Here is a 15,489-nt window from a genome sequence, read left to right on the forward strand (position 1 = left end):
ACTGCTGTTAAGGCCCTGCTACTACATTGGGAAACTCTTCTTAAGTCCCAAGGACCTGCAAGTGTGTAGCGATTTTTCATAATTTCCAGAAATGTATTTAGAATAAGCTCATCCTGTGATTATAAATAGGAACTTTTATCACTATAACCATAAGAGTCTGGACGTCAGATCCTTGGCTCAAATTAAAAGTTATTTCCAAGAATTCTAGGATGTTGTAGTATATCGACATTTTATAACTTGATTGTGTGAATGTATATTTTTTCAATGGTTTATACATTTTTCTTTGATGAAATACAGTTACATACGTAAATTTTGAGATTTTATTTTTTATATAGCATTTATTAGTAAATTTGTGAGTATAAAAGCGCAGGCTATGGTTTTATTGCTATTGGTATTTTGTTCAAGAGATTTCTTTGGTCTGTAATTAGCCAGCAGCTTCACTATACTCCCAAAACAGATTTATAAATTTGTGCGAAAGTAAAAAGTTTGCGCTACAGGCAATACATATATTTTTTTCATTTCTTTAATAAATAGATACCCTAGAGACAGGCAAAGAAATATAATGATGACAAAAAAAGGACAGCATCTACCAGAATGAGACAGTATAGGGGTAATCATTCTCAGGAAATTAGTATTAAGAGGATAGATATAAAGGAATGGGTCCTTGAAAGAAAGGAAAGCCATTACAGTGAATAAATAAACTACATATCCCTTTGTATAACAAGTAACAAAAAAAAAATTATAATAATAATAATACTCAGACAATCTGAAAAACATTCTAAAGAGGGTAAAACAACAAATGTTATGGTAGATGGCACATAAAGAGAGAATAGCAAACTAAGCCAGGGATTTAGCACCAATAGATATTGGGCCTAGTTCAGATCCATTGCACACGCGCAGGACCCAACCACTATGGCTGCAGATGTCAAGATATTGACAGTCTGCAGCCGTTTGGGGACAGGGAGGGGGTGGCGATGGCCTTCATTTTCTGAAGCATATTGTCTTCATTTTGGGGGAGTGATGAGGCCTCTTGATAGGAGCAGCGGCAACCTTAGGATTCACTCAGCCAGATTATGGAGTCGCAGGTAATAGATTCCTCATTTTAGGATGCAGCACTGCATCACAAATGCATGCAGGAAGCATGAAGTCACCTCCTACTACATTACCATCTCTGTGCATCACTGCTGCTTCCAATTAAGCAGTGATGCACCCTCCAACCGCTTCTGAATTAGAAAAAGAAATGTACTGGCGCTGGCTGAAATTCAATAAGAGATGAACAACTCAATGCATGAAATTAAAAGAATAACATTTAATAAACATTTATCAAAGAGAGGTTATCCTACCCCTCAGAGGTAAAACACAAACAATTTGTTGAATAAAAAGTGCGCTTTGTAGGATCCCACAATATTAACCCTTTGAAATAAAAAGTCCACAGTTCCTGGCTAGGACGCTGTTCCACATTTGCCCACAAGTTCAATTAGGTAAGATGTAATATTACCAGACTGGATTCCAGATAAATTCCCTTAGGTCTTTCTTGCAGTTAGAACCAAATAGCAGTAGGGATGAGTCCAGATCAAGGAATGAATTTGGATAAGGGTGCTGATGCTTGAGCCCTAGCCTGTAGGACTTCAAGCATCAGCACCCTTATCCACTTCCTGGCAAAATTTGGACCCATTGGAATCCACTAGGATAAAATTTCGACACAAATTCATTCCTTGATCTGGACTCATCCCTACTGCTATTTGGTTCTAACTGCAAGAAAGACCTAAGGGAATTTATCTGGAATCCAGTCTGGTAATATTACATCTTACCTAATTGAACTTGTGGGCAAATGTGGAACAGCGTCCTAGCCAGGAACTGTGGACTTTTTATTTCAAAGGGTTAATATTGTGGGATCCTACAAAGCGCACTTTTTATTCAACAAATTGTTTGTGTTTTACCTCTGAGGGGTAGGATAACCTCTCTTTGATAAATGTTTATTAAATGTTATTCTTTTAATTTCATGCATTGAGTTGTTCATCTCTTATTGAATTTCAGCCAGCGCCAGTACATTTCTTTTTCATTTTTACCCCAATATCCAGGGAATTGACCTTCCCAGTACAGGCTGCTGTTGTTAGCGCACTTCTCTGTGTTTTTTATACGCTTCTGAATTAGGTCCTGTGAGCAGTAAAGGAGATCTGACATTGTGACAAGAGTACAATATGTACAGTTAGGCCAATAAGACAAACTGACAGCAGAAAACTAGCATTCTGGCCCTACGATGCAGAGACTACACAGATACCCAATGAAACAGAAATTATGTTTTGGGGCCTATTTATCAATTATTATTTGCGGGATATCCACAAATAATTTGTATGCCCTTGTATATATAGGGGACTGCATCAGAGATATCTGCTGCGGTCCCCCATATTTAAAATTGTATCCTGCATTCTGCAGGCAAACGAAAGTGATCAGAACCCTTTAAGGATTAAACATTCTGAATGTCCTTGCAGCGGTAACCCATCCTGTACTGTTGTTTGATTCTAATAGTCCAACAGAAGCTGTACCCTCCTGTCAGATCTTCCAACAAAGAGATATGTGATTGGCAACATCCTTTAAAGCACCTCCAGATTCCCACAGATAAGACAGAGCAGGGTATCTTTGAAGTAATTCTCCCCTGGCCTGAGACTCCCCTCTGCTTAAGGCCCCTAGAATCTGTGGCTGTGCAGCTTTGAACAATAGTGCATAATCCTGGAAGATGTCCCATAGTCCATATGGCTAGCAGGTGGCACCTGACCTTTAGTCCCACTAATACAGAAAAAAATAGTTTCAAAAATATCTATCTAATAAATGTGTACCCCATCTACAACTTACGCATGCCCCAACGGCTCTCACTGCTAGGGAGACAGGACATACCTAAGCCTAGAAGCAGTATTACAGAGTAGGGGCAAGTGTGTTACAGAGCAGGGGTGGAGCAGGCTGGGGGAGCAGAGCGGGGCGAGGGTTAGTGGAGCAGTGCGATGGCAAGACAGAGGTGACCTGGCATATGTTGGATCCTTTTGCTAATTAAAATATTAGATTATAAAGCAATTAAATATATGTAAAACCTTCAGCTCTATATTATACAATTGTTCCACAGAGGAGGAGTTACTAAAGTCTAAACAAGTAGTAAGGGGAGAGAAGAGGATGAAACAGAGAGCCAGGAGAAAAACAGAGACAGAGAAACAGACACAGAGGGAGAGCAGAAGGGAAAAAAACAAGACCGAGGGATGAAGAGAGCGGAATCAAGAAAGAAACAGAGTAGCAGAAGATAAAGAAAAAGATAAATACTAATGATAAAGTGCAGAAGCACGTCAGAGGGAGAAAGAGAAATATTCAGATTAGGGAGGAGAGAGATGAGTAAGAGGGGAGAAGTATGGGAAAATTGGGGAGCGCTGAAGAGAAATAGGAGAGAAAGAGAGCGAGAGAGAGAGAGAGAGAGACCCAGGCAATGCCGGGAGAACAGCTACTTCATTATAAAATACTTTCTTTTCTATTATTAAGCTGTTATTGCCAGTTACTGTGGCTGTACAAGTGGGTTGACCACTGGGATCCCTACTGCTGTGATAGTAACTACATCCCGTACAAGTATCACTGCAATATTTATCAGACTTCTACATAAAAAGGTATGATGTATTTGATAAATCACCTTTTGATAAATCTGCCCCTTAATTCCAGTATCCAGTGCAGATGGGTACTTTAAAATTTTACCACTGGCAGAGGTTATCTCCCATATGGCTTTTTGGATTTGATAAATTTGTTGCCACTTGCCATGTTTGTAAAAATAAAATAAAAAAAATCATGTTGTAAATGTCCTAGCATACACCAATAGAAAAAGGAAAAAGAAGATTTAAGAAACTGATTCATGGTTCTTGACTGAGCAATTTACATCATATTCCCAATGCTCTCCATGCACATTTTTATTTGCTTACTAGGAATTACCATTTTAGTGTAGTTCTGTGCGGTGACCATCATTTTATATAAAAAATGATTAATACATAGTAGCATTTTTATGAGTGGATCTACATGTTCTAAAGACTACTAAAAATTCTTGTAGTTACTTAAAATTCTATCTTTTTGCAAATGAGTCCATCAAAAATAATACATATATTATATGTATTATTCAGAATACTTAAAACACATATGTAAAATTGGTCCACTTCTCTCTACTTTAATAATAATAATTAAATTAATGAAACATTCAACACAGTTTTATGAAATATTCGCCATTTTACCATTGCAGTTTGGCAAACAATGGGCCTAATTCAGACCTGAACGTAGATGTGCTAAATTTAGCACATCTACGATCAGCCTTCAGACATGTGGGGGGACGCCCAGCACAGGGCTAGTCCGCCCCGCATGCAAGGCCCGATCCCCCGCCCCCCTACACAAGCACAAAAGCATTGCACAGCGGTGATGCTTTTGTACTGAAAGAGTAGCACCCAGCCAGCGCAGCTCCTACGCGCTTGCAGGGAGCTACTCGTCGCTGGCCGGGTCGCAGCAGCTGCATGTGACGTCACGCAACCGCCACGGTCTGCCCCCCCCCCAACGGTACGGGCATGCCTGCGTTGCCCGGACTGCGCCCCCTAAACGGCGGCCAAACGCGTCCCCTCCCGCCCAGCGACCACTTCTGCCTGTCAATCAGGCAGAGGCGATCGCAGGGCTAAGATGGCCGTCGGCTGTCTGGCATGCGCCGACGCACTGCGGTGCCGGCGCATGCGCAGTTCAGACCTGATCGCTGCTGTGCAAAAACGCATATTGGTGGCTGAGATGTCGCTGTCGGTATACTGACGGCCGGCATCCTGGCCGCCAGTATTCCATATTGAACACGTTTGGGTTTGGGTTAGGCTGCAGTTAGGGTTAGATCACAGTTAGGGCTGAAACACTGTAAAACATTGTAAAAATGTTATGTCAATACACCATCTGTCGATATAAGGTACTACACCCCACTGCAAAATGGCCTCCTTGCTAAATTTCTCTTCAGGTGCACTCATCTCTAACAATAACATCAAGTGCATGGGAATTTCAACAATGAAAGTCCTAAAGATCTCTATAGACCCAGTCCTTTTTGAGCTGAACTGCCTGAAGACCCTCTCTCCTACTCTTTATTTCAGTGGGCAACTGTCTTTACCTAAGTGGTATGTACAGTATGTGTGGAAGGTCTGATGGGCATGTAAAGAGGCGTGAGGTGCATATTGGTGGTTTTAGGGCAATATGGTGAGGTCTGTGGGGCATATGTGGAGGTCTGAATTGATAAAAGTAGTGCACTCTACACTTTCTTCCCACTCTGCATACATGCTGGGGCACTAGGACCAAGGGAGCAGTCCTCTACTCTGTTGTACTAATGCACGATTGTGACTGCAGCAATCTTGTAAATCTTTAGTACAGAAAGTACTGTATGAAAAGAAACATGATGGAGACACAAGTCTCCCACTTAGTTCCAGAGAGACCTGCAATATAAAGTCGTTCCAGTTAGAGATGAGCGGGTTCGGTTCCTCTGAATCCGAACCCGCCCGAACTTCATGTTTTTTTACACGGGTCCGAGCGACTCGGATCTTCCCGCCTTGCTCGGTTAACCCGAGCGCGCCCGAACGTCATCATCACGCTGTCGGATTCTCGCTAGGCTCGGATTCTATCGCGAGACTCGGATTCTATATAAGGAGCCGCGCGTCGCCGCCATTTTCACACGTGCATTGAGATTGATAGGGAGAGGACGTGGCTGGCGTCCTCTCCGTTTAGAAATAGATAGGAGAGTGAGAGTGAAACACTTCATTTACTGGAGCTTAGGAGGAGTACTCAGAGAGTGCAGAATTTTGCTGATAGTAGTTAGTTAGTTATACTAGTGACTGACCAGTGAGACCACCAGTGCAGTTTTATTATTATTTAATATAATCCGTTCTCTGCCTGAAAAAAACGATACACAGTGACTCAGTCACATACCATATCTGTGCTCAGCCCAGTGTGCTGCATCATCTATGTATAATATCTGACTGTGCTCACACAGCTTAATTGTGGGGGAGACTGGGGAGCAGTTATAGGTTATAGCAGGAGCCAGGAGTACATATTAAACAGTGCACACTTTTGCTGCCAGAGTGCCACTGCCAGTGTGACTGACCAGTGACCTGACCACACTGACCACCAGTATATTGTGATTGTCTGCCTGAAAAAGTTAAACACTCGTCGTGTGACTTGTGTGGTGTTTTTTTATTCTATAAAAAACTCATTCTGCTGACAGACAGTGTCCAGCAGGTCCGTCATTATATAATATATACCTGTCCGGCTGCAGTAGTGATATATATATATTTTTTATATCATTATTTATCATCCAGTCTATACTAGCAGCAGACACAGTACGGTAGTTCACGGCTGTAGCTACCTCTGTGTCGGCACTCGGCAGTCCATCCATAATTGTATACCACCTACCCGTGGTTTTTTTTTTCTTTCTTCTTTATACATACTACATCTCATTATCATCCAGTCTATATTAGCAGCAGACACAGTACAGTACGGTAGTCCATGGCTGTAGCTATCTCTGTGTCGGCACTCGGCAGTCCATCCATAATTGTATACCACCACCTACCCGTGTTTTTTTTTTCTTTCTTCTTTATACATACTACATCTCATTATCATCCAGTCTATATTAGCAGCAGACACAGTATGGTAGTCCACGGCTGTAGCTACCTCTGTGTCGGCACTCGGCAGTCCATCCATAATTGTATACCACCTACCCGTGGTTTTTTTTTTCTTTCTTCTTTATACATACTACATCTCATTATCAACCAGTCTATATTAGCAGCAGACACAGTACGGTAGTCCACGGCTGTAGCTACCTCTGTGTCGGCACTCGGCAGTCCATCCATAATTGTATACCACCTACCCGTGGTTTTTTTTTCTTTCTTCTTTATACATACTACATCTCATTATCATCCAGTCTATATTAGCAGCAGACACAGTACGGTAGTCCACGGCTGTAGCTACCTCTGTGTCGGCACTCGGCAGTCCATCCATAATTGTATACCACCTACCCGTGGTTTTTTTTTCTTTCTTCTTTATACATACTACATCTCATTATCATCCAGTCTATATTAGCAGCAGACACAGTACGGTAGTCCACGGCTGTAGCTACCTCTGTGTCGGCACTCAGCAGTCCATCCATAATTGTATACCACCTACCCATGGTTTTTTTTTCTTTCTTCTTTGTACATACTACTATAGTATAGTAGCTTACTGTAGCAGTCTGCGGTGCTGCTGAGCTGACAGTGTCCAGCAGGTCCGTCATCAGTCATCATTACCTAATAAATATATTATCTACCTGTCCGGCTGCAGTACTAGTGATATTATATATACATACATATATATATTGATTTCATCTCATTATCAATCATCCAGTCTATATTAGCAGCAGACACAGTACATTAGTCCACGGCTGTAGCTACCTCTGTGTCGGCACTCGGCAGTCCATCCATAATTGTATACCACCTACCCGTGGTTTTTTTTTTTCTTTCTTCTTTGTACATACTACTATAGTATAGTAGCTTACTGTAGCAGTCTGCGGTGCTGCTGAGCTGACAGTGTCCAGCAGGTCCGTCATCAGTCATCATTACCTAATAAATATATTATCTACCTGTCCGGCTGCAGTACTAGTGATATTATATATACATACATATATATATTGATTTCATCTCATTATCAATCATCCAGTCTATATTAGCAGCAGACACAGTACGTTAGTCCACGGCTGTAGCTACCTCTGTGTCGGCACTCGGCAGTCCATCCATAATTGTATACCACCTACCCGTGGTTTTTTTCTTTTCTTTCTTCTTTGTACATACTACTATAGTATAGTAGCTTACTGTAGCAGTCTGCGGTGCTGCTGAGCTGACAGTGTCCAGCAGGTCCGTCATCAGTCATCATTACCTAATAAATATATTATCTACCTGTCCGGCTGCAGTACTAGTGATATTATATATACATACATATATATATTGATTTCATCTCATTATCAATCATCCAGTCTATATTAGCAGCATACACAGTACGTTAGTCCACGGCTGTAGCTACCTCTGTGTCGGCACTCGGCAGTCCATCCATAAGTATACTAGTATCCATCCATCTCCATTGTTTACCTGAGGTGCCTTTTAGTTGTGCCTATTAAAATATGGAGAACAAAAATGTTGAGGTTCCAAAATTAGGGAAAGATCAAGATCCACTTCCACCTCGTGCTGAAGCTGCTGCCACTAGTCATGGCCGAGACGATGAAATGCCAGCAACGTCGTCTGCCAAGGCCGATGCCCAATGTCATAGTACAGAGCATGTCAAATCCAAAACACCAAATATCAGTAAAAAAAGGACTCCAAAACCTAAAATAAAATTGTCGGAGGAGAAGCATAAACTTGCCAATATGCCATTTACCACACGGAGTGGCAAGGAACGGCTGAGGCCCTGGCCTATGTTCATGGCTAGTGGTTCAGCTTCACATGAGGATGGAAGCACTCAGCCTCTCGCTAGAAAACTGAAAAGACTCAAGCTGGCAAAAGCACCGCAAAGAACTGTGCGTTCTTCGAAATCCCAAATCCACAAGGAGAGTCCAATTGTGTCGGTTGCGATGCCTGACCTTCCCAACACTGGACGTGAAGAGCATGCGCCTTCCACCATTTGCACGCCCCCTGCAAGTGCTGGAAGGAGCACCCGCAGTCCAGTTCCTGATAGTCAGATTGAAGATGTCAGTGTTGAAGTACACCAGGATGAGGAGGATATGGGTGTTGCTGGCGCTGGGGAGGAAATTGACCAGGAGGATTCTGATGGTGAGGTGGTTTGTTTAAGTCAGGCACCCGGGGAGACACCTGTTGTCCGTGGGAGGAATATGGCCACTGACATGCCTGGTGAAAATACCAAAAAAATCAGCTCTTCGGTGTGGAAGTATTTCAACAGAAATGCGGACAACAGGTGTCAAGCCGTGTGTTGCCTTTGTCAAGCTGTAATAAGTAGGGGTAAGGACGTTAACCACCTCGGAACATCCTCCCTTATACGTCACCTGCAGCGCATTCATAATAAGTCAGTGACAAGTTCAAAAACTTTGGGTGACAGCGGAAGCAGTCCACTGACCAGTAAATCCCTTCCTCTTGTAACCAAGCTCACGCAAACCACCCCACCAACTCCCTCAGTGTCAATTTCCTCCTTCCCCAGGAATGCCAATAGTCCTGCAGGCCATGTCTCTGGCAATTCTGACGATTCCTCTCCTGCCTGGGATTCCTCCGATGCATCCTTGCGTGTAACGCCTACTGCTGCTGGCGCTGCTGTTGTTGCTGCTGGGAGTCGATGGTCATCCCAGAGGGGAAGTCGTAAGACCACTTTTACTACTTCCACCAAGCAATTGACTGTCCAACAGTCCTTTGCGAGGAAGATGAAATATCACAGCAGTCATCCTACTGCAAAGCGGATAACTGAGGCCTTGGCATCCTGGGTGGTGAGAAACGTGGTTCCGGTATCCATCATTACTGCAGAGCCAACTAGAGACTTGTTGGAGGTACTGTGTCCCCGGTACCAAATACCATCTAGGTTCCATTTCTCTAGGCAGGCGATACCGAAAATGTACACAGACCTCAGAAAAAGAGTCACCAGTGTCCTAAAAAATGCAGCTGTACCCAATGTCCACTTAACCACGGACATGTGGACAAGTGGAGCAGGGCAGGGTCAGGACTATATGACTGTGACAGCCCACTGGGTAGATGTATGGACTCCCGCCGCAAGAACAGCAGCGGCGGCACCAGTAGCAGCATCTCGCAAACGCCAACTCTTTCCTAGGCAGGCTACGCTTTGTATCACCGGTTTCCAGAATACGCACACAGCTGAAAACCTCTTACGGCAACTGAGGAAGATCATCGCGGAATGGCTTACCCCAATTGGACTCTCCTGTGGATTTGTGGCATCGGACAACGCCAGCAATATTGTGTGTGCATTAAATCTGGGCAAATTCCAGCACGTCCCATGTTTTGCACATACCTTGAATTTGGTGGTGCAGAATTATTTAAAAAACGACAGGGGCGTGCAAGAGATGCTGTCGATGGCCAGAAGAATTGCGGGACACTTTCGGCGTACAGGCACCACGTACAGAAGACTGGAGCACCACCAAAAACTACTGAACCTGCCCTGCCATCATCTGAAGCAAGAAGTGGTAACGAGGTGGAATTCAACCCTCTATATGCTTCAGAGGTTGGAGGAGCAGCAAAAGGCCATTCAAGCCTATACAATTGAGCACGATATAGGAGGTGGAATGCACCTGTCTCAAGCGCAGTGGAGAATGATTTCAACGTTGTGCAAGGTTCTGATGCCCTTTGAACTTGCCACACGTGAAGTCAGTTCAGACACTGCCAGCCTGAGTCAGGTCATTCCCCTCATCAGGCTTTTGCAGAAGAAGCTGGAGACATTGAAGGAGGAGCTAACACGGAGCGATTCCGCTAGGCATGTGGGACTTGTGGATGGAGCCCTTAATTCGCTTAACAAGGATTCACGGGTGGTCAATCTGTTGAAATCAGAGCACTACATTTTGGCCACCGTGCTCGATCCTAGATTTAAAGCCTACCTTGGATCTCTCTTTCCGGCAGACACAAGTCTGCTGGGGTTGAAAGACCTGCTGGTGAGAAAATTGTCAAGTCAAGCGGAACGCGACCTGTCAACATCTCCTCCTTCACATTCTCCCGCAACTGGGGGTGCGAGGAAAAGGCTCAGAATTCCGAGCCCACCCGCTGGCGGTGATGCAGGGCAGTCTGGAGCGACTGCTGATGCTGACATCTGGTCCGGACTGAAGGACCTGACAACGATTACGGACATGTCGTCTACTGTCACTGCATATGATTCTCTCAACATTGAAAGAATGGTGGAGGATTATATGAGTGACCGCATCCAAGTAGGCACGTCACACAGTCCGTACTTATACTGGCAGGAAAAAGAGGCAATTTGGAGGCCCTTGCACAAACTGGCTTTATTCTACCTAAGTTGCCCTCCCACAAGTGTGTACTCCGAAAGAGTGTTTAGTGCCGCCGCTCACCTTGTCAGCAATCGGCGTACGAGGTTACATCCAGAAAATGTGGAGAAGATGATGTTCATTAAAATGAATTATAATCAATTCCTCCGCGGAGACATTGACCAGCAGCAATTGCCTCCACAAAGTACACAGGGAGCTGAGATGGTGGATTCCAGTGGGGACGAATTTATAATCTGTGAGGAGGGGGATGTACACGGTGATATATCGGAGGATGATGATGAGGTGGACATCTTGCCTCTGTAGAGCCAGTTTGTGCAAGGAGAGATTAATTGCTTCTTTTTTGGTGGGGGTCCAAACCAACCCGTCATATCAGTCACAGTCGTGTGGCAGACCCTGTCACTGAAATGATGGGTTGGTTAAAGTGTGCATGTCCTGTTTATACAACATAAGGGTGGGTGGGAGGGCCCAAGGACAATTCCATCTTGCACCTCTTTTTTCTTTAATTTTTCTTTGCGTCATGTGCTGTTTGGGGAGTGTTTTTTGGAAGGGCCATCCTGCGTGACACTGCAGTGCCACTCCTAGATGGGCCCGGTGTTTGTGTCGGCCACTAGGGTCGCTTATCTTACTCACACAGCTACCTCATTGCGGCTCTTTTTTTCTTTGCGTCATGTGCTGTTTGGGGAGGGTTTTTTGGAAGGGACATCCTGCGTGACACTGCAGTGCCACTCCTAGATGGGCCCGGTGTTTGTGTCGGCCACTAGGGTCGCTTATCTTACTCACACAGCTACCTCATTGCGCCTCTTTTTTTCTTTGCGTCATGTGCTGTTTGGGGAGGGTTTTTTGGAAGGGACATCCTGCGTGACACTGCAGTGCCACTCCTAGATGGGCCCGGTGTTTGTGTCGGCCACTAGGGTCGCTTATCTTACTCACACAGCTACCTCATTGCGCCTCTTTTTTTCTTTGCGTCATGTGCTGTTTGGGGAGGGTTTTTTGGAAGGGACATCCTGCGTGACACTGCAGTGCCACTCCTAGATGGGCCCGGTGTTTGTGTCGGCCACTAGGGTCGCTTATCTTACTCACACAGCTACCTCATTGCGCCTCTTTTTTTCTTTGCGTCATGTGCTGTTTGGGGAGGGTTTTTTGGAAGGGACATCCTGCGTGACACTGCAGTGCCACTCCTAGATGGGCCCGGTGTTTGTGTTGGCCACTAGGGTCGCTTATCTTACTCACACAGCTACCTCATTGCGCCTCTTTTTTTCTTTGCGTCATGTGCTGTTTGGGGAGGGTTTTTTGGAAGGGACATCCTGCGTGACACTGCAGTGCCACTCCTAGATGGGCCCGGTGTTTGTGTCGGCCACTAGGGTCGCTTATCTTACTCACACAGCTACCTCATTGCGCCTCTTTTTTTCTTTGCGTCATGTGCTGTTTGGGGAGGGTTTTTTGGAAGGGACATCCTGCGTGACACTGCAGTGCCACTCCTAGATGGGCCCGGTGTTTGTGTCGGCCACTAGGGTCGCTTATCTTACTCACACAGCTACCTCATTGCGCCTCTTTTTTTCTTTGCGTCATGTGCTGTTTGGGGAGGTTTTTTTGGAAGGGACATCCTGCGTGACACTGCAGTGCCACTCCTAGATGGGCCAGGTGTTTGTGTCGGCCACTAGGGTCGCTTAGCTTAGTCATCCAGCGACCTCGGTGCAAATTTTAGGACTAAAAATAATATTGTGAGGTGTGAGGTATTCAGAATAGACTGAAAATGAGTGGAAATGATGGTTTTTGAGGTTAATAATACTTTGGGATCAAAATGACCCCCAAATTCTATGATTTAAGCTGTTTTTTAGGTTTTTTGGAAAAAAACACCCGAATCCAAAACACACCCGAATCCGACAAAAAAAATTCGGTTAGGTTTTGCCAAAACGCGGTCGAACCCAAAACACGGCCGCGGAACCGAACCCAAAACCAAAACACAAAACCCGAAAAATTTCCGGCGCTCATCTCTAGTTCCAGTATTCTGCACCACCTCCCCTTTACAGTATACACTCACCAGCTGGTGATCTTTATAAAACAGCACTATGCTTAAGCTTCTAGCCATGAGATCCAGCGTGTATATAAAAGTGAGTACGGCTGTACCTGTTACACTTCAATAAACCAACTTTACTGGTTAAGTGGAACAAAGGTATCAACTACCGCTTAGGCACTCACCTTGAACTGTTTCAATAAGCAGCCACCATAAAAATGGATTGTTACACCCACATTAGGAAAGAATACAAAAAACAAGGATGGCGGTGCTTGATGTTAAATAAATTTGGATGGAACAATAGAAATTAATACAAAATATCAACAAACTTTTAACAAGAAAAAAAACACAATTTGTGCACGTAGATTGGAAGCATACAATTGTAGCTGATTATTGATGTGCCGGAGTGTCCATTCCTATAATGCCACTTATAAATAAAGGCTCCAGAGTCTCTATGCAAAGATGGTGTTCGTTGTAGATCAGCAATTCCAAATAAATGTGTCCACCATTAGAGGATAGGTCTCCTGGGCAGCAGTCCCTTGAAAACAGAGATTCCTCAGCATGTATAACGGTCGAGTTATATATATATACATACAATACATATATTATTGTGACAGTCATGCATTCTGTGGGATCAGAGGCATAGCATGAAGTCATAGAGCAGGTGTATACTACAACACCACTAGTAATGAAGCACACATGCAGATGAGGAATGGACAGCATGTGTGAGTAGGTTGAAGTGAAAAGAAAAAACATCAAAATCAGAGTCTGATTAGGGTATGAATGGTTCACTGGGAAAAATGCAATGGTATGGGCCAAAGAAACTGTGCCAATGGGAAGGGAAAACAGCAACCAAGTGTGGGTGTCTAGAAAGCCCATGGAGGAACCTTCACTGATTAATCTGACACATCGTACCACCATCAGGGTTATCTCAGGTGGTAAGACTTTTGGGCTGTGCAGGGCAAAAGTTATTAAAATCAGATTTTGCACCTGTCACTTTTAATTGGAAGCCTGAGGGAATACATTAACTTCAGTAGTAGAAGAAGAGGAGGAAGATTATGAGTACATGGGCAAAAATAGAAAAAGATAGTGTCATGAGGAGGTCAAGAGAAAAAATGAGCTGTAAGGGGCACATGGGAAAAGTGGTTGGTGGGGGCTAATGGTAGAAGAAGGTGGATGGATAGATTTAAGAGATGTAAAAGGGGTCAGATACACACAAATTAAATAAAGGACACTCACAATGAAGAGATATAAAAACATAAAATTAGAGACATATAGAGGGAGACGTCATGGACACAAACAGAGGAGACACAAAGGCACACACAAATGGGTAAAAAGAGGGGTGTCATAGACATACACAGTTGTAGGAGGAGAAGGAGGTGCAGGAGTAGTGATATAGAAGTCTAGTTCTGCACACATAGAAATCCTAATGCTGCTGCAATATGAAAAAGCAAGCACTCCTTAAATAGAGAAGAACATAGAGGCCACTGGAAAAAAAAATACTGCACAATGAACTTACCAATGTAGCATCCAGCCTCCTATGATCAGCAAGTATGCTCCTCTAGCATGACAGCAGGGGGAGGAGTAGCTGCCAAGGAAATGCAGAAAGCAGTGTTTTCATTGAGAAGGTATGGGGAAGGAGTGGAGACAAACCTACCTCAGAAGGAGGAAGTAAATAGCTTACCTAAGGAGAAGACAGTGACTAACCTACTTACCTCACAAAGAGGAGCAAGTGACTAGCCTACCTCAGGAGCAGGAGAGTAACTGGTCTACCTCAGGAGAAGAAGGCAGGGACTAACGTATCTTAGAAGGAAGTGCATTGTCTGGCCTACCTCAGGATGAGGAGCAAGTGACAGGACTACTTCAGCAAGAGGAGCAAGTTACAGGTCTACCTCAGGAGGAGGAGACCATCCTACCTCAGGAGAAAGTCTCAAGTGGTGTACTTGAGGAGGATGAGGCAGAAGCTAACCTACGAAATATCTGCAGACATTTTGCAAGCAGAGGTGACATCATGAGGTGCAGCATGTCCATAGGAAGATCTCTGCCTCATTTTAATAATGTGCAGGTATTTATGTCCCGATGTTGCCCCCACCCCCGATTCAATCAGCATTCCGTTATGTTGCCAATACCAGCTGCTGGTGCCCGGAGCACCTGGTCCACCCATGCTCAGCCCATGTGTGGAATGGTCATGCCCTTTCTACATCATGTTGCTGCCTCATGGTGGTGTACACACTGTTTTGTGTGCATCTACGATTGAAATACCCCGGTGGGCCTTTCATTACCCAGTCCAGCACTCACTTGATGGATAGTTATACATTGATATATGAACGCGTTCAGCTTCCTGATATCTAAATGTGGGAAAGCAATGACTTTTTTATGAAAATATGTGAAGTATTGTACTGATATTGGACCTAGACTTATGCTAAACACCTGATTAAACATTCCCATCTGTTCACCTACTGATCCCTGCAGA

At 44.2% G+C, this 15,489-nt stretch overlaps 1 protein-coding gene across 4 annotated transcripts in view; it reads right to left on the reverse strand.

The window, feature by feature from the left end:
- Positions 1-15,489, reverse strand: part of LOC135048860 (uncharacterized) — a 132,510-nt gene that overhangs the window by 94,300 nt on the left and 22,721 nt on the right. For all 4 annotated transcript variants that reach the window (XM_063955588.1, XM_063955587.1, XM_063955584.1 and 1 more), the window contains 2 exons: positions 14,536-14,604; positions 13,395-13,554 (listed from right to left, as the gene is read on the reverse strand). The gene's annotated coding sequence lies outside the window, so the exon portion shown is untranslated. The remainder of the gene's footprint in view (positions 1-13,394; positions 13,555-14,535; positions 14,605-15,489) is intronic.

The sequence above is a fragment of the Pseudophryne corroboree genome, chromosome 2, assembly GCF_028390025.1.
Source record: "Pseudophryne corroboree isolate aPseCor3 chromosome 2, aPseCor3.hap2, whole genome shotgun sequence".
Taxonomy (NCBI): domain Eukaryota; kingdom Metazoa; phylum Chordata; class Amphibia; order Anura; family Myobatrachidae; genus Pseudophryne; species Pseudophryne corroboree.